This window comes from Seriola dumerili, unplaced genomic scaffold, assembly GCF_002260705.1.
Source record: "Seriola dumerili isolate Sdu_G_001 unplaced genomic scaffold, Sdu_1.0 BDQW01000621.1, whole genome shotgun sequence".
In the NCBI taxonomy this organism is placed as follows: Eukaryota; Metazoa; Chordata; class Actinopteri; order Carangiformes; family Carangidae; genus Seriola; species Seriola dumerili.
The window spans coordinates 1911856-1932814 of record NW_019174876.1 but is presented as its reverse complement, the minus strand read 5'-3'; the positions used below and the strand labels follow the sequence as shown (position 1 = coordinate 1932814).

Here is a 20959-nt window from a genome sequence, read left to right as displayed (position 1 = left end):
GCTGGTTGGCGTTGTAAGTCGTCAACCGTTGCAAGGTTTTGCAAACCAGAGAAATCAGGCAGCTTTCGTTAAAAATCGCCGATGAGTTCTCGCGTATTACAGCCGACGGCCGTCAGCCAGCCAGCCAGCCAACTTGTTTTAAAGTGCAAAAGAAATGTTTTTGTTTAGGTCGCCAGCTGGACGACTAGCGACGGGCTGGCTACCGCGAATGCAAAGTGAGAAACGACTCCAGGGAAATACATTCTGTGTGGATCCCGACAGCGGAGCGGACAGTCATGGTAGGCGTTCAGTGAGCTCTCGTTGACAGTGGTCTCGCAGCCATTTTGTTCAAACTAACAACACCGCAGTCTCCCTCTCCTCCTCCCAGTGAGCAGACAGACCAGGAAGTGGCTCCAGATACGTCACTCCCGACCAACCAAAACACCAGACGCTAACTCCACCCGCAGCCCTCCGGTCCGCCCTCCCGCGCTCTCCAAACCTCCCCACGGCCACAGAGGGTGGACAGACCGGCAGCTCATATTTCCAAGGTAATTGCTGAAGCACGCAGCAAAGACTGTGCGCTTAAAAAAGAAACAAATGTGACTCTGTTGTAGATTTTGGGAGGATGATACTACACAGCAAAATATGAAACACATAGAAAATTCAATTGTAATGCTGTAGAAGTCATGTTTGAAGATGACAGGAATTTTGTATTTAAATACCAAGTAAAACGTGGTTGCTATTCATGTTCTATTAAGTGTTACATACGCTATGTATTAAATATTCACTTTTGCTGCTAGCAGTGGTGGAAGAATCTAGATGCTTTATTCAAAGCTGCTAATCAATATTTAAGCTTGTAAGTATTTCTAAACTCAATGTTTTGGGTTTAGTGCTCATAACTTTATTGTTTTAGTTTATTCTTGCCACTGTCATCAGTGGCCCATTGTATGCTACCTGCCCAGCACCAAATGGCAAACAGGCAGTGTTACTAGTGACTAGTTGGAAAGCATCAGAGAATTTACCAGAGCCAGATAGTTCCCTCTTGGTAACCAAAACGGAGCAATAGGAGAGTAAATTGTATGACTAACATTCATCAAGTGGACACAAACAGAGCCCCATAATGAATGCTGCGGTTGTTCTCTGTCTGATTGTTGTGTAAATAAGCCACTATTTTCTAACACATTCACCTTATCAATGTTATTTGGGGACAATATGCCAGTGTTGTGTTTACATTCCTGCCCTGCCTGTAAGTGGCCAAAAAATTATTAATGCAGCATTAAGAAAAAGTAGCAACATGTCAATGTAAAAATACAAAAAATTACAAGTGAAAGGTCTGTATTAATAATTCTGATGTTCCATATATGGATGCAGATATAAGCAGCATTTTAATGTTGTAGCTGGTTTACGTGAAGCAAACTTTTTTAGACACTTGGGTATGTTAATCTGTTGCAATGCAAGTATAGTATAAAATAAGTACCTCAAATTGTACTCAAATAAATCTATGTAGTTAATTTTCACTACTTGGTCCTATGTGATATGGTTAGATAATATATCATAGAAATATAATACCATATTTCTTGTGACTCATGACCAAAATAACGCAAAAGAGTACAGAAATAGAGAAGACTCATAAAAGTCTACAAGCAATTTGGAACTTGCATCATGAACTTTACATAGCAGACTCAAATGTCTCTGAAAGGGCTCACCCCAAGTTTCTCTACCCAAGATGACCTTTGTCAAGAATCTCTTGATCACATGATGTCCAGAAACATGGGGCGATAATTCCAGGCCATTCACAAAATGATGGATGAGGTCGCCCTTGTGCCCTGAACCGCGTCTGCAGCCGTCTCAGAGAAAGAAAATGTGGCTCCTGTCCATTCTCTGCACTCCTTTCTCATGGAAATGACTGCTCCATGCACAGACAAACACACACAGACACACTCACACACTGTGCGGTGGGAACAGGTCAAGGCTGCGGTCCACAAAGGGGAAGACTGACCAGTGAGAACTCTCTCAGGAAAGCTCTGGGCTCCTATACATTACTGGGAGAGACTGTTAATGAGAAAGCCAGGGGCCCCGGCCAAAAGTTTTTTTTTCTCCTTTTCAAGGCAAGATGCCCTGAGCTATTAAAACAGCAAGCTCCAACTGAATGGAGAAAGCAGATGTTCCATACTCGGGGTTAAGAGAGGTGAGAGGAGAGGGGAATGCCTTGAGAAACGCCTTAAGGGATATGTAGTTCACTGTGGATCACAGACTATTAAACTATATGAAGGAATTTTCTGTTCATTCATGTCACCTAAATAAATGATGTTCCTAGTAAACATTTTTTTCTCAGAGTTAATCGAATGTGCTGACTTGAAGCATTAATGCAGTTATTTATTATATCATGGAAAGTAAAGTACCTACACTACTTGTAGTTTAAATCTCCTTCATGTAGACTCGCATGAATTATCAGAGATGGAGATGGAAATCTGTGCACCACAAAGGACAACTGAGACTTGAAATAGCAATAGTGGTTTGACATGATATTAGCCATCAAAGGTGAGAACTACTTAGCTGAGTGTGTATTAATGTATGCGCCAAGACAAAAGACAGGGAGAGTGTGTGTGTCTGCATGCACACATGAACATGTATTTATGTGTACGCGAGTGAGCGCACATCCTTCCTTGTTCACATCCATTCTCCAAACTCATCACAGCTATTCTTTTAGGTGTCTCTGAGATGTTTCTTTGACTCCGCCAATTTCCCTAATTGCTTTCACATTTAAGAAGGCTGCTAACAGAAGCAAGCCAATGGGAAAGGTTCGCCTGACATTCTGATAAGAAACAGCCCAGACACAAGCAGCAGGACTGCAGCAGAGGCAATCGCTCACTCCTTCCCCTTTCAGACAATACACTTCTCCTCCAGCTGCTCTAGCCATTTTCTTTCCTTCTCTCCTCTTCTCTCTTCTGCTCTCCTCTCCTCTCAATTTTTTCAGCATGCTCTTCTGCCTTTTGTTTTAATTCCAGTCCAATCATGAGCTGCGTTCCGCATAAGGTTTTAATTTCAAGCCTGCCACCAGAGTCTGCCAGACTCACACACACACATATGCACAAATTCACACAACACATGCATGTTCATACACCAAACCACAGATACTTATGTGCACCATACACACACTCACTTTACGCTCAGGTCACAGATACACATACACACATACTTATGTGTTACGTGGCTACATGCATATTTAATGCATGTGCTCTGTGGCTACATTTTATCATTTAAACATGTTTCCCATGAGAGAAAGTATTTCCATCCAGAAACATTAATAATCACACACATTCATAAAAGGCATACAGATCACCAGACAAATTGCATAAAAAGAATCCCATCAGGCTATATTTTTTGCTTTAGAAGTCAAAATATATTTAATATCTTATGACAGACCAGCTGAATTTCTAGAATCACCAAACAATTTTTTAGTACTCAAAATCTATTTTTTGCTTTACTCTAAGATTCAAAGACCTCTCCAAATGCATCATCTTAACATTTAATCTTGTGGAATTAACCAAACAAACGTGATCTGACGATTATCCACATATTTCATGACAGCACTGAGTCCAAAAGCAGATCTTGGATTTAAATCGTCATTCCCTAGACACTGTATTCTGGAGGAGGACATTTATAGTTTGCTGTGCGATGCAGAATGACTGATGAGTTGGGGGTGTCGGTATTATGGTATTGATTATGAATACACAATCTTCCTCCACAGTCTGGACTTTATGCATGTGAGTAATCAAAATGCAGACAGCGAGCTACTGCTGCTGCCTCAAAGTGACATTTCCAAAGGCATGACTTGACATATGCAAAAGGACCGTCATGATGATAATTCTGACAGAGGAAGGAGCCAAATGAAACCTTCTCCCTAACTGCACATCAAGAAGAATGTTGCGCAGCAAGTCTCCCAATCCTGCTACTTAAAGGCAAAATGTGCAAAGAGTAGCGGTGCAATTGAGCTGAAACATTCATTGTGAGTTTTTCTCACTCTGATTAGCAATGTGACTGAAGTGCCTATCCATTAAATAACAGTGGAGATTGGTAAAGCCCCGCTGAGTTGCTCATTGCTCATCTCCAAGGTCTGCAGCATTGCAATGAAAGACTGAAAGTAGCTGAAGGCATGGTAGGCATAGTAGTCCATAAGAGCACTAGCGTTAACTTTTCATTAACTTTCATTAAGACTAAAGAGTGAATTACCCTGCACAGAAGAGGTCCGACACATAAAAGCCATTACATAGGGATACACACAGTCCCGTGCACTAAAACACACATGCATAGATGTACATACAAACATGGGTGCAATTGTTGTTATATACGTTGTTCATAAAAGCATACAGACGCACCATTAGTTTACTTCCTGCACACAAATGCAGTAAAGACCTTGGCAACAATATGCCTCTAAAGCTCCATATACTGCTGTATGTCTGAATAGTACATAATATATTATGGGGGAAGCACAATAGCCAGAAGAAACAGTGTATGCAGCAGCTGGTAAAGGGGCAATGCTATGGGTGGGGAAGGGGTTACACAGACTCTGTGTGAATGTGCTGGTGTTCTTGTGTGCACGGGTGTGCACGCATGCTTGTGTGTGTGTGCGTGTGTGTGTGTGTGTGAGAATGCATGTCTACAGTACATGTGTGTGTATTTGTGTGTGTCCATATGTGTGTGCTGTATGGGTGGAGGGAGGCAGAGCAAAGCGGAACGTTGCAGTGCAGTAGGACAGCGTTTCTGAGCTGTGGTAATTTCCCCTGAGACAAGCGAGCAGGTAAAGGCCAGCGAGAGAGGGAGGGTGGCAGAGAGGGATAGAAGAAGGCTGGGATAGAGGGAGGGAGGGAGGGAGAGAGGCAGCAAGCGAGTGTGTCAGAGAATAATGAGAAATGATACAGCGGTGGCAGAAAAAGAGGCCGGCAGATTCGCCCAATCAAATGCACACACACTGCATTAACAGCATCTCAAGGATGAATATAGTAGCTCTCTCCGTCAACACATTAACATGAACGTTTCTATTTTCATTTCAAATGCCTTATCTTGTTAATGAGTGTTTCTGAACTGAGTCATTGTTTTTGTAATGAATTCATCTATTAATTACAAGTGCGCCTTTTCGTGATGACCTTGCTTTATTTTGTTACAAGCTGCAGACCTTAATATTAGCATACATTAAGCCCTGCTTATCTTTCATCCCCAATAGCTAATACGTCAAATTATCACCTGAAAAAAACACATCAACCACAATAGTGGTTTGTATACTGGGATTTGTGTGCGTGTGTGTGTGTGTGTGTGTGTGTTTGTGGGTGAGCACCCTCACTTATTAGCCCCTTCCCCCTCCCTACTTGCAAACTCATTACCAGGGTATAAGACCTGCATGGATTTTATGGTGTTTTTGGAACTGACTGGTTAATCAGATTTATTGCACACTTAAGCTTAATTGATTGCCTTTATGGATTCAAATGAATAATTAAGTGCTAACAAGCCTAGTTTCTGTTTCATCATTCTGAAATGATGATAATGACCCACAGACAGGGAAGGTTGTAGAAGTGTCAATCAAAAAATGCTTAAATCACAGGATCAGTTTTTGGCCTTTTTCAAAATTGTAATAAAATAATATCATGTATGAATTGTCACTTAAAATGCAGATGCAAACACCTTATCTTTAAACAAACAACAACAAAAAACAAAAACAAACAAAAAATGATGATGCTGCTTCGCTCTTTATAAAACATCTACCATTTGGTGTTTCTATTAGAAACTAAGTAGTATAAGCTATTACAGTATGTACTAGCACTGAAAGGACAGAGTAGGACAGTGTATTAAGATCAAGGTGGTCCAAACACAGACAACATATCCTGACCTTCACATGATCTTCACCAGATCAATACTATCATCAGTGCGGACGAGCAGTCACAGATGAACCCAACCTCCTATAACCATCCCCAACCCCCAACCCAAACACTCTCACTCTCTCTCTTACACACACACACACACACACACACTAAAAGAGACACCTTATTCAGTAAGGAGCCTGGGTATATTGATTGGTTTGTATTGACTGACACACAGAACCACCACATGTGCTCACTTGCTTGTTGACTTTATTTTCACTGGCTGGCTGGTAGCATAGAGAGAAGGTAAGAGGGTTAAAACAGTAAATTTGGGTCAGGGAGGTCTATTGTAGCTGTAACTATCCCGACTGCAGACAGAGGGGAGGTGCATGGCGCATGAACACTTGGCATGATTTTGAAAAGTTTTAAAAAAGAGACTGATTTATTTCTGTACTGTGCAGTGGTGTACAAATAATGATTGCTTCTATATTTACATGTACACTTGCCATTAGAGAAAAGGGCAAAATAAAGGCCACATGAATGGGCCAGTATCTGAGGTCTAGCACTGCATGTCATTTTTCACATACCTCTGCACATAGATTACATACATCAAACAAAGATCTCTGTATGACTCCCCACCAGCCATTTCCACAAAATATGCACCAACGCAGAGAGCAAAACAAGCAAATCAATATCTACACGTCTGCCAGTGGCCAGAAGGCAACTAACTCAATCCCACATTCAATGTAAATGTCGGTGGCATATCCACAGGCAATGGCTGATATTTAGAAGTCCATTAACACAGGGTGGAGATGGGTTAATTCACTGTTTGTAGCTGGAGATCCAGAGAGGGTTTAGGGCACACAAAGCGGAGGAAGGAGAGAGATGGATGATGGGAAAGAGAAGAGGGTGGGTGATATGCAAAAAACAACAGAAAAAGAAAGAAAATAAAAGAAGGCAGAGAAAGAATGCTAATAAATGTGGAAGGAGGTAGATGTGTATGTGAGGAGGGTTGGAGGTGGTGTTGATGGATGGGTGAGTGTGTGTGTCGTGGTGGTGGTGGTGGTGGTGGAGGGTTGTTGTTGTGGGCATTGCTGCCTGCTATCATCCGCCTCAGCCTGGGCGTCAGTTTGATTAATGCTGCTTTCCTCCAACTGACCTCCAAGGTCACTGGAATAGTGGGTACTCAGCTCCTCCCATTCGCTGCTGCACCGGAGGGGGGTAACGGCCGTATAATACGCTCCCCCAGAGGTTCTTTCTCTCTGCTTTTCCTGTTTCCCCCTTTCTCTCTGTCTGTCTCTCATTTAAACTCTCTCTCTCTCCTCCTCCTCCCAGGCTGTCTGTCTGTCTGTCTGGTCGTCGCTCCCCTTGATCTGCCCTTCCTCTCTTCCTACATTCTCTATATCTGTCATCCTCATCCATCTCTTTCTCTCTGCCACCATTTCGCTTCCTCTCTATCCTTGTCTATCTGACTCCTTTGCTCCCTCGAACTAGTGCTCTCTAATCTGAAATGCAATCAAAAGCGGCAATAATGCAATGTGTTTGAAGATGCTGTAGAGAGGAAGAGGGAACAGGCTTGTGAGGGGCTATTAGAGCATCCAGTGAGGTTTACATAAACACATACCCATTACACACTACACACACAGACACACAGACACGCACGCGCACACACACACACACACACACACCGCTCTTCCTCCCATCCCTCACAGACAGCCTGCCAAGGTGAAGGCACATGAATAGAGTTGTCCTACACCAATAGACACTTGGCAATGACACACTTCCTCTGGCTGAGAGGCTGTAGCAAATGGCACTTATTGTGCCAGCCTGTCTTTCCTGGCATAGACCTGGCAAGAAGGGCATTACATACAGAGAGAAAGAGAGAGAACATGAGGACAGGGGAAAAGTGATAGTTGTGAGTGCGCCAACCTCCTTAACTCTATCACTTGTTATAGTTGTGTGGTTTTTTTTTGTGCTGTATTGTCATAGTGACTGTTCCTCCTGGTCATTTGTGGCCACTTCCTGCACATCACCCACAATTAAATGCTTGCATTGGTCTGCAACAAGCTTCACCACACATATTTCATTTGCAAACAGTAAATGATGGCACAAGAAGCTATTTACTGAAAGAAACGGAGCAGGTGTATTTGTATGTGTATTTCCATCTGTTAAACTCAATCCAGACGACTATTACTGCATTAAAAAACACAGCCTCCTCATTTATGTCAGTGAGTTGGCACAGTAGGGGTGCTGACGCACAGGGCTCTGGTAGGTGTACTCTCCTGGTAGTTACTTGTTGTTTCAGAGTATAATAAACTGCTGTGTAGTGTTCTCATGGATGTGTCACTCAAACTGAACTTCTGGATTGCATTTCATCTCATCAGAACCAGTAGCAATACACCCACACCAATGCAGACCTTTGCGATTTTTATCACAGTGCTATTTTTGGTCTGAACAGCTGCATAGTTCTATGAAAAGTAACTTAAGGTTGGATTTACACAGGTCAACTTATTTGTATTTGTACAGTGGCAGCTGCATATTGTTGTATAATATATTAGAGGTCTTCATGGGGCCAGTTGGTCCTGAGGAACCACAACTTTACCTCGGGCCCAAGTTGGCCTGGGTCAGACTTATACTCAGTTTAATTGTGTTGTGTTGGGTCTAATAGCACAGAGGATCATAATAAATGTGAGGATACATCAGTATAGGCTCAGGGCAGCACATGGTTCATCATAATCACCATGAGAGAACTATTTCAGAAAAGAAGCCTATGTAAAAGATTTACACTATTAAATGACAAAATTTTGATTCACAGATATTAATAGAAAATGATTATCTTCTGTAAGTGTAAATCTTTAATGCGTATATGTACAGATTGTTTTTGAAATTATTTTCTATTACCATTAATTCTTAAGATATTATTATTATATTTCTGCTTTTTTTTTCTTTTTTTTTACTGCGGCTGCACTGTTAATTGATAGAGCATCATTCTGCTACTGGTGCTGGAGTTCCCTCTCTATTAGGTTCTGTTCAGGTCGACTGCCCTCTGAACTGAACCTATTATTCTCTGGATTTGGTCTGACTGTGCTTGGGTCCTCTTTGGATTGTGTCTCTCTCCTTTGAAAATGAATTTATGCACCTCAGCTTTGGGTAGGTTTTGGGTCCATTCTGGATCATGAGGACCTCTGCCATATACAGGATCTCAAAAATATCAACTTACTAACATAACTGAAAGAATCAAAATCCACAAATTTGGAGATACATGTTTTTCACTGCACACCGCTGTTATGCACATTTCTGTTCCAAACTTTTGTCATTGATCATTTCTGTAAGGCAGGCCTCAGCAAGATGGCGTCTAAAAGTGTGCGCAAAGAAGCCAGTGGTATAATCGCAACCTGGAGTGTTAGCCCTGCTGTGCACCGTCAATTTGTCTCACACTCTGTACCCTCCATCCCCCCACCCTCTTTCCTTTTTTCTCTGTCTCTCCCTGTTCCCTTTTTCCAGTCAGTGCCTGAACGCGAGCGACCCACATATATATATACACACACACACACACACACACACACACACACACTCCCAAGCATCATGAATCTTTCATGCGAGCGGGCTGTATAATCCCTGAGGCGTGCTCTCAGAGACCCACACACACCCGCCTCCATCACCTTGCACCAGGAGAGAGGGAAAGAGAGAGAGAGGGAGGGAGGGAGCGAGAGAGAGAGAGAGAGAGAGGGCGAGTGACAGAGTGAGACAGAAAGATAGATGGAAAGAAGGAGACATGCAAAGGAGGGGGGGCAGTGGAGAAAGGAGAAGACAGGAGGAGGGAGGGAGAGCATGGTTGGGTGCAGCAAAAGACAAATTGAAGGTGTGAAGTGGGACCCGGCTGGAATTACCTTCCTTTTTTTGACCATTGAGGGAGGGATGAAAGAGGAGGAGTAAGAGATAACAATAGAGAGGTTTGTTCTTTTTCTTCTTGACTGCTGAGGGCTGCAATGGAAAGTCAATTGGCTTCTCATTACTAGCCCTTGTCTGATGGAAGCACACGTTGTCCACTACCCCCCAGCCCCCACTCCCACCCGTACCCTCCATTAAAGATGGGGAAAAATGGAAAGCAGATCTACACCATGTCCTTTAGACACATGTACACATGATGTATACAAACATCCATAGTTAAACTATACATATACATACATTACAACAATATACATATATAGAACATACACTGTATGTTCAGGTTTTCAAACTTTTGCGGTGGTTTATGGTTTCTCTGATTAATCCACATGGAAAATGGAAAACTCCAGTGACTTTGGATATGACAATGTGATATGTTTCCAGCCACCTGTTTTTATTGCTCTATTATTAAACCTGCAATAACAGTTTTTTTGGCCACTTAGGGGTAGTGAAAAGAAGCTGACAACAAATTGACATATCATCGCCTTTTAAGGTGATATAGTGAACGTTTATTTACCCATTCAGCACTTACGGAGCAGTTGTGTTCCTGGCAAGTGTAAGTTCAGTATTTACTCTCTTTTGGCTCTGTTTTTGGTCTCCACCAACTCCTGAGGGTAACATCAGGTTATATAGCAGCTAAATGCTCCGCTGTCACCGGGTAGTTGCAAACTCTGTGTGTGTGTGTGTGTGTGTGTGTGTGTGTGTGTGTGTGTGTGTGTGTGTGTGTGTGTGTGTGTGTGTGTCTGCCATTTGGTGCTGAGAAGGTAATACAGAGTGGGTAAGACTCAACCATTTGGTAAATGTGCCAGACATTGAAGCAACTGCTAAAAGAGGCTAAAAATAATTGGGTTATAATTGTGAATTCATTACAGTAAGTGAACTCTTTCACTTTACAGGATATATTGATTCAACAGTAATATAAAAATACTTAATTAATACAGCTTTAATATTATTTGCTTCTGTCATGATATGCTTAACAAGTAACAGTGTGCATATAATGTATAATTTGTTCAATTCAGTAAACACAGTAATATGATGAACAATTCAGTTATTGGATTCTTTGCATTGTCTCTTATGATCCACTCGTATGAAGGTGATTCATGAGGAGATTTCTGGTTGTATACCATCCCTTTTCATCCTTCTCCCTTGGACATGTTCAGATAAATACCGTATATTAGTTCCTCCAATAGACTCCCCGCACAGTTGATTAGTGTCATACTGGCTTTCTTTGGTGTGTGTCAACCTGAATGCAGGTTCTCCAGGTTAGTTGCTAATGGAGTGACAATGGAGGACTCGCAGGGGACTGGACAGCACAGTTGTGGCTGCTGCTTTAATTACCTGAAACCAGTCAACACAGCAGCAGAGAAAACCTTCTCAGCGGCCAGATGAGCTTATTATGCTCCCCACCCTCACACCCCAGGCCTCTGATTTACTATGACACTGATTAACAAGGCTGTCCAGGAGGAGAAAGTGTGTGTTTGTGTTTGTGTGTGTGTGTGTGTATGTGCATGCTTGTGTATAGACACGTTTAAAAGTATGACTGTGTCTGTGTGATGTCTGAAATTCTTTTGGCAGATTAAATGCATATAAGCAGCAAAAATGTTATTTGCATTTTTATTGTGCGCATAGAGTTCCATATAGTCCTGACTGGGACATCTCAAGGTCCTCAGCATACACAAACAGCCCAGGAAAAGGTTGAATAAAGGAGAAGAGGTGCAATAATTCCTTTATGCACATCTGCATTCATGAACAACTAATATTGTGTGTACATGTACGTAAAATGGACAAGTGCTCTATATATGTGTGTTGGAGGTAGAGTGTTGTTATGTGTGTGTTCCACCTTTAATGCTCACGAGTATCTTTTCATGCTTGCTGGGGGTGAGCATGTGTATGCGAGTGTGTGTGTGTCCAACCTAAATGCATAATGTGTGTTTTCAGGGGCCAATAGGTCGATCGTTTCCCTCCTTCCAGTACCTTGCCCTCACTCCCATTACTGCTCTCTCATGGTCTCAGCTACATTTCACCATGCACTCTACGTCTGAGCACCACCTACCAAATACAATTAAGGTGAGTTATGACCACTCCACAGGAGGGGCAGGGAGGGTGGGGTGAAGTGTGCTTGTGCGTGTGGGTGTGTGCATTAACGAATAGATGTATATATATATATATAATGGGAGAGAATGAGAGAATGCATCACTTGGGCATGGCAAACAGAGTGTCATACGTAGCTTCCTAGGGTACAGACACACAACACACAACGCACACACACACACACACACACACACAAACTCTAGTGCCATAGTCGGTGCAGACACGGTCTCTTCCTTGGTGGAATGGAGTGGAGGGGGCAGGCGAACGGGTGGTAGGTTAAGATTGAGGAGGGGCTGTGGGTGGTGGACGGTGCAGTGCCAATTTCACGCCTCCGCTCATCTTTGCCTCTTGCAGCTGCACGCTGCATGCTCTCTCTTCTCTCTGCCTCTCCTCCCCCAACTATGCTTTACCCCCCTGTACACACATAGCCCTTTCTCCACTGACTGTACCCCCACCCCCACCCCCACCCCACCCCACACCCACCATAACATCGCCTCCTTGCCCCTCCCACCCTCCCTTCATAGGTTAGATGATAGTATGGTGGCATGGGGGATCCATCTCCAAATAACAATCCATAGCACATAATAAACCACATCGAAGCTGCCTTCGAAAGAAAAAAAAAAAAAAAGATACACAAAGAGACAAAATACCAACTCAGCTGTAGTGCAAAGCAGCATGAGAGAAACCTTGTTCCCGTTCAATCCTTTTAGCACCCACATCCAGCTCAAGATGGATGCCTCGGTACGCTCGCTCCTTATGCTTGGTGGCACAAGGACAAAAAGAGGGCACAAGAAAAAAAAATAGCAGCTCGATTTGCATTCATAAAGGTAACATTTGTTTATAGCGCATGCAACACCTCTCTTAACGACCCCACCGCTGATTGAAGCAAGCTTCCTAATTAAGCATTAATTACACAACAATAGAAGTGGCAATTAGGCGGTGGCGACCCAATGCTGACATATTCCCACCTGGGCTAATGTCAACACAGCATTATTAACATCACCACCTGCTGTGGTTATGGCTATCTAAACAGTCATAAACGTCAGCTCCGGCATATTGTACCACAATTGCTATACTGCTAAGCAATATGTTTTCCCTCTCTCTCCTTCTCTATGTCTGCCTCCCTCTCTCTCCGACAGCCTCTTTCTACTGGTACACACCAGAGCAGACAGCACACAAGCGGTGAGTTTCTCCCCTGGTGTTAATTGGTAAAAGCAGTGGGATTTACTCAGGCAGGCAGGCGGTGCGGGTTTTCCCTTTGTAGTGGCACAGTGTTTACAGTGCTGCTGCAGCGCAGGCTGGGGCCGCATGGACACTGCCTTTGTTTGTGCCACATCACACAGAGACAGAAGATAAACCCTGCTGCTTTTCACAACACACATACATACACGTATAAACACAAAATCACACAAACTGAAACACACCTGACAGGGAAAGAAGGGGGATTAGAGAGATACTGGTGGACAGATGGGAAAGTGTGTGTGTGTGTGTGTGTGTGTGTGTATTGGTTTTAGTGTGTGTGTCAGGTTGGTGTGGGTCTATGTGGGGGCTTGGGTGATCTACCAAACATGCCATGAGCTCAGTCTTGTGTGGACACCTCATTTGGAGATATAGAGTGTATTGGTTTATGACCACAACAGACCGGAGAGAGGAAGATTACCAAAGGTGAAGAAGAAGATGGTCAACTGGTGTGTTTCGGTGGACTGTGTTTGACAGCAGCAAGCACATCAGTTTGGAGATCCAGTGTATGTGGCTGTGGTGAGATAAGAGGTTGGAGAGAGTAAGGCTGGTGGCTGAGAGGGTGAGAAGGAAACTGACAGTGGAAAAATTGCAAGAAACATACAATGCTCTACAAATACAGCAGGCTCAAAATAAAATAAGTAACATCCATTAGACACCACTCACACTGCTCATCAACTTGTACGATTAGCATGCATGAAACTAAAAGGGAAAATGATTTATTAAGTCACTTGTGAATTTAATTAAGAGTAATATGCCAGATTTGTTCCTTTTAATTTACAACTTCTGCTCCAACCTGTTCTGCATCACTGCATGTGTGAATATCACCCCAAGTCATTAACAGCGTAAAAGCCTTTACTCAGAAAAATAAACAATTCACAATAGGGAAATGGGATACCAGCAGTAATCCATATATACACAGTATAATTTCTAAAATATCTGGTGAGACTGAAACAAAAAGTAACTGAAGTCTGTCTATCTTCATCTTGAAAAAGCCCAGAATGGGGATTTCACACATCAACAAACTTTGCTTTTTTCCTACATCCCCAAAAGGCATCAGCCTGTGCCTGTGGGCTAACTAACCGACAGGAGAATCATCTCACTTCTGATCCGCCGTTCCCTTTGGCCCATTTCCTCCACCCCTAAATTAGTGGAATTTTCACAAAGCAGGAATACATTAGGGAGGGATCAGGGCAAATGGCACATTATGAATACTGTCAGAAGTGGCCTATTAAAGAGGAATCAGACATTATCGACGCCTACGTATCTGGAGAACAATCTCAGTTAAGTTAATAATGTGCAATTAATCATAGGTCACTTAGTGCAGGATGGGGTGTAACATACTGCAGTGGAACCAGGCCTAATCTGCTGTCCATCCGTCCAGAGGAAGAGAGAGATGGATGGAGGAAGGCTGGCAAACTGTAATCTAGATGGGGAGCTGGCTTTGGGTTTTGACAGCTCGCCAGATATGAAATGGCTGAGACTAACCACTTGTCACTAGCTTACAGCTTTACTCAGCAGGCCCTTGGGTTACTTGCCATCACATTCTTTGTGAGTACGCATGAGCATTTTTCATGTAATTTTGATCAATATTGTGATTATAAGTTATTACCGATGGCTACTGGGCAGCATGATGTTGCACAATGGTGCAGTTGTTAGCAATGTCACCTCACAGCAAGAAGGTCCTTGGATCAAACGTGAAAACGTGTCCTTGTGGAGGTTACATGTTTTCTTCATGTTCAAGTTTCTTCTGGGTACTCTGGTTTCCAGGCATGCTGGGTATGCCGGACTCCTTCCATTGCCCTTACGAGTCGAGGTTAAACGCAGTGACCTTACATCCCTGGGCGTTCTGCCGTGAACTACTGCTCCTGAATTTGATTGCATCAAAGGCAGAAAACTAGTTTCCCCCAAAGGTAGAGTATAATTTACTAGCAATTCTTTGTACAGGCTACTTCAAAATAGAGATAGATAGATACTTAGTTATTCTCTCAACTGTCTGAAGCACTCACTCTCAGAGAAAAATGTAGAGAGTTTTGGAGAGATTTTTATATCCAGGCGACGCCTTCTAATGGAGCTTAACTGATGGATTTCACACAGACTGGTACAGAGTTCAGTAAGGATGCAAAAACATGTAACTACCTACTGCTGAGAAGCCCTTGTCCCAGACACATGGAAAATCCATGTTTCAAATGCATACATGTGTGGAACCAGTAGTGCTGTAAAATAATGTTATCACTGAATCAGCTATTCAAGACGAACATTTGTTGAAACATGCTATTGAGCTATTGACTTCTCAGTATCTTACAGAAAACTTGCATGTCCTATTTCCCCATCTGTCCTATAACTGGCAGACACAAAGTCAGTGGATATTAAACTAGAAAAACATCCACCTTAAAAAATGAGGAATTTCCGGCTGCAATTGCCAAAGAAATCAACTTGTGGATCAGTGAACTGACCATCCGACCAAGCCTTGTAACCATCCTTAAGCACCGTCTCAAACGCAAAAATAAAATTTATTTATTTTACATTGTATTTATCACAGATAAGAGGTCATATATTACTAGATTTCCCACCCTTATATATCTTACTACTGTACAACATAAGTAGATACAACTCGGCCCTTAATGCATCTACTGTATCTTGCCTCTAAAAGATACCATGTTTTGATTTCCAAAAGGATTTAATATAGTGACAATGGAGAGACATGTAGTTATAAGAAGACAGACAGACAGAGGATAAGGGAGTATAATCTGATATCACAACAGCACTGGCGAGGAAATAGGAATTTAATCCATTGCTCAGTGACAGGGAAGAGACGGGAGGGACAGAGAAGACGAGGGAGAGGGAGAAAGTGCGAGAGAGAGGCGGAGGAAGAGAGGGAGTGAGAGGAGACAAGCAGGGGAAAAATTCACTTCCACAGTTGGCTGATCTAGGAAATCCTGCAATCTCGCAGCCTGCAGAAAGCAGAAGCAGATGAGCCATGTCTCTCCATCTCTCATCCTCCCGCTCTATCCATCTTCCTCCCTCCTTTTTCCTCTCTCCCTCATTCTCCAGACGAGTTGGCCCCTATCTTCTCTCTTCCTCCCTCACTCCTTTGTTCTTTCTCCTCCCGCTCACGATCTTTCGTTTCGGCTGTTTCTTTCTTTCTTTCGCCTCCACCTCACTGCACTCAGTCTGCCCCCTCCCCATCTCTCTCATGATGTCCAGAGCTGTTTGACTAGTGCTGAAGCCAGACTATAGCCCCCAGTGGGCTCATTTCACACCTCCAGGCTTGATGCCAGCCAGTCGGCCAGCCTGTGGTGTTACAACTGACAGACAGACAGCATCTTGCACTCTGCTGGCCCTGATTAGGATGCATACAGTGGACTGGAAGGAGGAATAGGATGAAAAATGAACGCTGACGTGTGGCAGGTCCAAACGCCGCATCCACCCTCACCCCACCCCACCCCCTCACTCCACGTTTAGACGGACAGGGTGAGATGAGTTAGGGTACAGAGATTGAGAAAAAGTGTGAGAATAGTTTTGTGGGTGTGCATGCCATGCTTGTCTGTGTGCATTTGCATTTATATTGTGTGTACCTATCCACGTTGAAGCCTGTGTGCTACAGGAAGCGTCTGTACATTTACAGCTGAGTGAGTGTCTGCGTGCATGTGTGTGTGTGTTACGCCACAGAATACCAATTGCCAGCGATATAGCCAAAGCCTTCAGGCTCCTTCATTGTACTTCACAGCAAACCACCCATCACCAGTAAAAAGCCCACTTCCCTCCATAAAGACAATGAAGACAACTCTCCATGCTTGTAGAATAATAACGGAAGGGGGCTGTCACATATTACATAGCAGGTCAAGTATGGATGAGCATGTGTATTGTATAATGGCAGGAGTAAACGGCGCACAACAAGGACAAATTGAGATGCTCTAACAAAGCAATTACATCTTCTAATAAAGCTGTAATTGTGTTTCATTATGGCGAGACGACATCTATTTGCATCATCTTTTATTCCCTTGCTCATTGAGTGGTGCCTGCTCACTAACCTCTGACTGGCTCAAACAATGCTTATTATGCTTACGGTGGTGATCACACACAAACACAGGCAACACGTAAATGCATGCACACACGCACGCACACACGCACGCACACACACTCAGAGCCAGACAATGAAGTGAGGGAAGCCTCTAGTGTCACAGCGTAGATCTCTCCATTGAGAACCTGTAATTATAGACCCTGTCTCGAGATAAATCAATTAACACCAACATATAGCTTTTAATTTAATCCAGAGCTAATTAAAGTGAGGAGACATGCGGGAATGAGTGAGGGAGGGGAGGGGAGGGGAGGAATGGGGTTGGGGGTGGTGGTGGCGGTGGTGGAGGTAAGATAGTACAGGAGGTGTGTGTATCTGCGGAGGCTGGGGGATTGTCTCAGTCCCTGGGTTCAACCACGCACGGCAGAGATGATTGAAATGAATTCCGCTGGCAGTTTGGTTCAGGGATCTCTGATGTTGGCTCAACATTACGAAACATCACCTGGAGCTGTCTGACTGACAGGTGACACTTTAATTGAAATAATCTAGTTGCTCATTAAGGGAGAAAGACTAAGCCTCGAAGAAAGCTGGAGAGAGACAAGAAAGTGTGTATGTGTGGGTGTAAAAACAGTCACACAGACAAAGAAAGTAATGGAGCGATTTGCCTGGTAGGAGGCTCGTCTCGGTGCCCTGCGGATACAAGACAGAAGTGACACAGTCCTAGAGCTGCTAAGTGAGCCTCTTATTACACAGAATGGAAGACGAGGAAGTCATTCTTAGTTCTGCCTTTGCCATGCCAGCTGCCTATTTATGAGATTGCTTGACACGATAAACCAAATAGATGCATTTTTAACGTCAAGACAGGCTGAATATGTGTGAGATGTGTCTGATAGAGACGGGATTGTGTGTGTATGTACAGAATGTGTTGTCTCACTGAGGAGGCCGGGCACATACATCCGCTCTCTAATCACGGCTAGGATCTCCGCTGGTCGCAGTATAAAGCACGGGGCCGACGGAAATCGCACTGGTCTTCAATTTGCCCATTGCTGCGGCTTATGAGACGTGGTTCCGGTCCCACTTATTATCTGCTTTGTCAGTCCTGCCACCCCATACCCCTGAAGGCAGGAGGACTCGGCTGCACCATCTCATTCTAAGAGAGATTGACAATCCATGTCCGTTGTTTAAAGAGATGTTTAAAGGTTAATAAATGCAAGTGAAAATTAAGTCTTGTGTTTGAGTTAGAGTCAAAGTCAAGTCTTAGTCATGGTTCAGACTTAATATTGTTCAGTGAGTATGGGGCTGTTTCTAGAAATTTTGCAGCACATGGATTAGATCCTGTTTAGTGTAAGTTTTTTACAGCAAACATTTTAACTTGTCATAGTAGGGAAAGAAGAGGTGATACTAATAACATTAACAATGGCTCTGTTATATTCAAGTGCCCCAGCAAGATATAACAGTGTGACAGTCAATCAGCATGCACAATACCAGGACCCTGAAGCCCAAGCAGGTAAATGGCATTCAGCCATCATTCATTTAATTAATCAAATCTCTGCTTTCCCTGCTGTAACATATCAAACTGGCTCTTGTAATTCAAACTACTTTACATCCAATCATTTCCTAACCTGTACAGGGTTACAGAGGGTTGGGGCCTAACATGTTCACACAAATTTGCACCTACAGGCAATTTAGTTGGACTGTGAGAGGAAACCTACATAGATAATGAGAGAACACGAAAAATCATGTAACCAATGCAGATATATATATTAAGATGTATAGTAAGACACTTCCTTCTTTCTAAGTTCGTGCTTAGTTTACATCTTGATGATATCTGTAACAACATTAAAATTGGAGTCAGCAGTAGCATCATAAACAGACAGCTGAAATGTCTCAATACTTATAGTCAAGTGAAGTGACTTGCGGTCACTGGCATTGTGTAGCTAGCTTGGTAATGCACAGAAGTAGGTGTGGGAAGGCAACTAACCAGAAGGAGCTGTTGTCTGACTCAGCCTGGAAGGCATGTTTTATTGGAAGCAGCACATACAATTGCAGAGTTTAAAGTTGAGTTAAAAAAATTAATCACTACAAAGAGTGGTTTGGCACTGTAATAGGGACTTTTCACTTGTGAACTGGATATAGCACAGCAAGTCAGCCTTGCAGCAAAATTGTCTCAGTAGCCAACATCAACAACAAAAAAAAAATCCTTTTCAGTCCAAAAGCCAAAAGCATTTTTTCCATAGGTTATCAATACAAAAGACACGTCTATGAAAGTGTGGCAGGACGCCTCAAACGACACACAGCACCAATTATTATTCTGTCTGTTATGATTTTTTTTAAACCATGAGATTTGAATATTTGTAAAACTGGCAGGGCCACAGTAAGAGACACTAAAGCCCATGCGCAGCCGGCCACACGATGTGGAAGCAAACCCAGGTAGAGAAAAATGCATTTTTGGCATATGCATGAAGTGGATAACTTTCATGTATGGGTGCCGTATTGGAACACAGTAAACAAATATATGCAAAAACTGAGAGTTTTCCTTTTTCTTTGTTACCCTAAAGTAAACCTAAAAAGAGAGAAAACAAAATAATGAGTAAAAGAAAAGAAAAACTATTGAACGACAGTGAACAGTGACAGATCTCTCTACTGCGCACTCTCATTACTCGGCCCCAGGACACACCGTGAGGTGACAGCACACATACACACGCACACGCGCTCATAAAAACACAAATGTACAATAGCACGTTTAATCCCACACTGCTCACATTGATCATCTTCCTTCTGGCTTGTCTGCCTTCACATTCAGTGCGGCTTTGAAACTGGTTGGCATTAATAGCTGGCAGATCATTGGGAAAAGAGACAGGAAGGGCAGGAATTTTGTGGCATTGTAAATAGACGATTTTGTCATCAATTAAGGCAAACTTTTGGCTCTGCGTTTGTTCCTTTGTCATCTATAGTTTCAATTTTAATTTGATCTCGTTTGCCAACATTCACCCCGGCAACAGATAATACTGGGCATTTCCATAGAAAGTAGCATGCAAAGATTTGGCGACTATGAAAAATGTAATACAGACACAACAGCAGAATCTCATGAATAAAATAACTACTGGAAAAATCTGAGAGCTGTTCATCTACATTACTATAAAATGATACCAATGTATCATGATCTTTACTTAAAGTGATTGAAGTTGGGACGTGGCTGCAGGGAAGCAGACTGAAGCATTGCCTGGTTATTTGGCTGACAAAGTTTCCTTTCAAACGCACTGGGGTAATTAAAGTTACAATGAGGAGGACATTAGTTACTTTACATATGTGGGGGGAAGACAGAGAGAGTGATGCACACACAGGAGACAGAAAGAAGGAGAAGACAGATCAAAGATAAATATATGATATACTATCTGTCCATCCAAATGTACTGCAGAGTATACGTCAACCAGCTACACTGCTCTTATGTTTCAAGCCAAGACATGAAAGGCCTGTTTTATTTAATAGTGTTCGCTATCATAATCCATATGGACACAACATATTGAAGGATTATATGTGTGTACATAGAGCACACGACCATTCTCGCCAGCCCTTTATGCCCTGGGGCATCATAAAATGCTCATTAATTCCTTAAATTAGCTTAAATGCCCTTATTGAACGCCACCTTCATGATTATTTTTTTACTTATTAACTATTCCCTAAGTGGGCTGCCGGGGGTCCTGTCAGGTCAAAGGAATGGTGTGTGTCTGTGTTGTGTGTGTGTTGTGTGTGTGTCAAGGGAGAGGAGAATCCAGTGCAGAGGCAGACCTAACCACCCCCAACCCCTCCCCACCCGCCCCCACCC

At 43.0% G+C, this 20959-nt stretch overlaps 1 long non-coding RNA gene across 1 annotated transcript; it reads left to right on the top strand.

The window, feature by feature from the left end:
- Positions 1-235: 235 nt before the first annotated feature.
- On the top strand, positions 236-11793 carry LOC111236351. The gene is made up of 3 exons (XR_002665719.1): positions 236-278; positions 368-527; positions 11721-11793. It is a non-coding gene; the product is annotated as an uncharacterized LOC111236351 (long non-coding RNA).
- The last annotated feature ends 9166 nt before the right edge of the window (positions 11794-20959 follow it).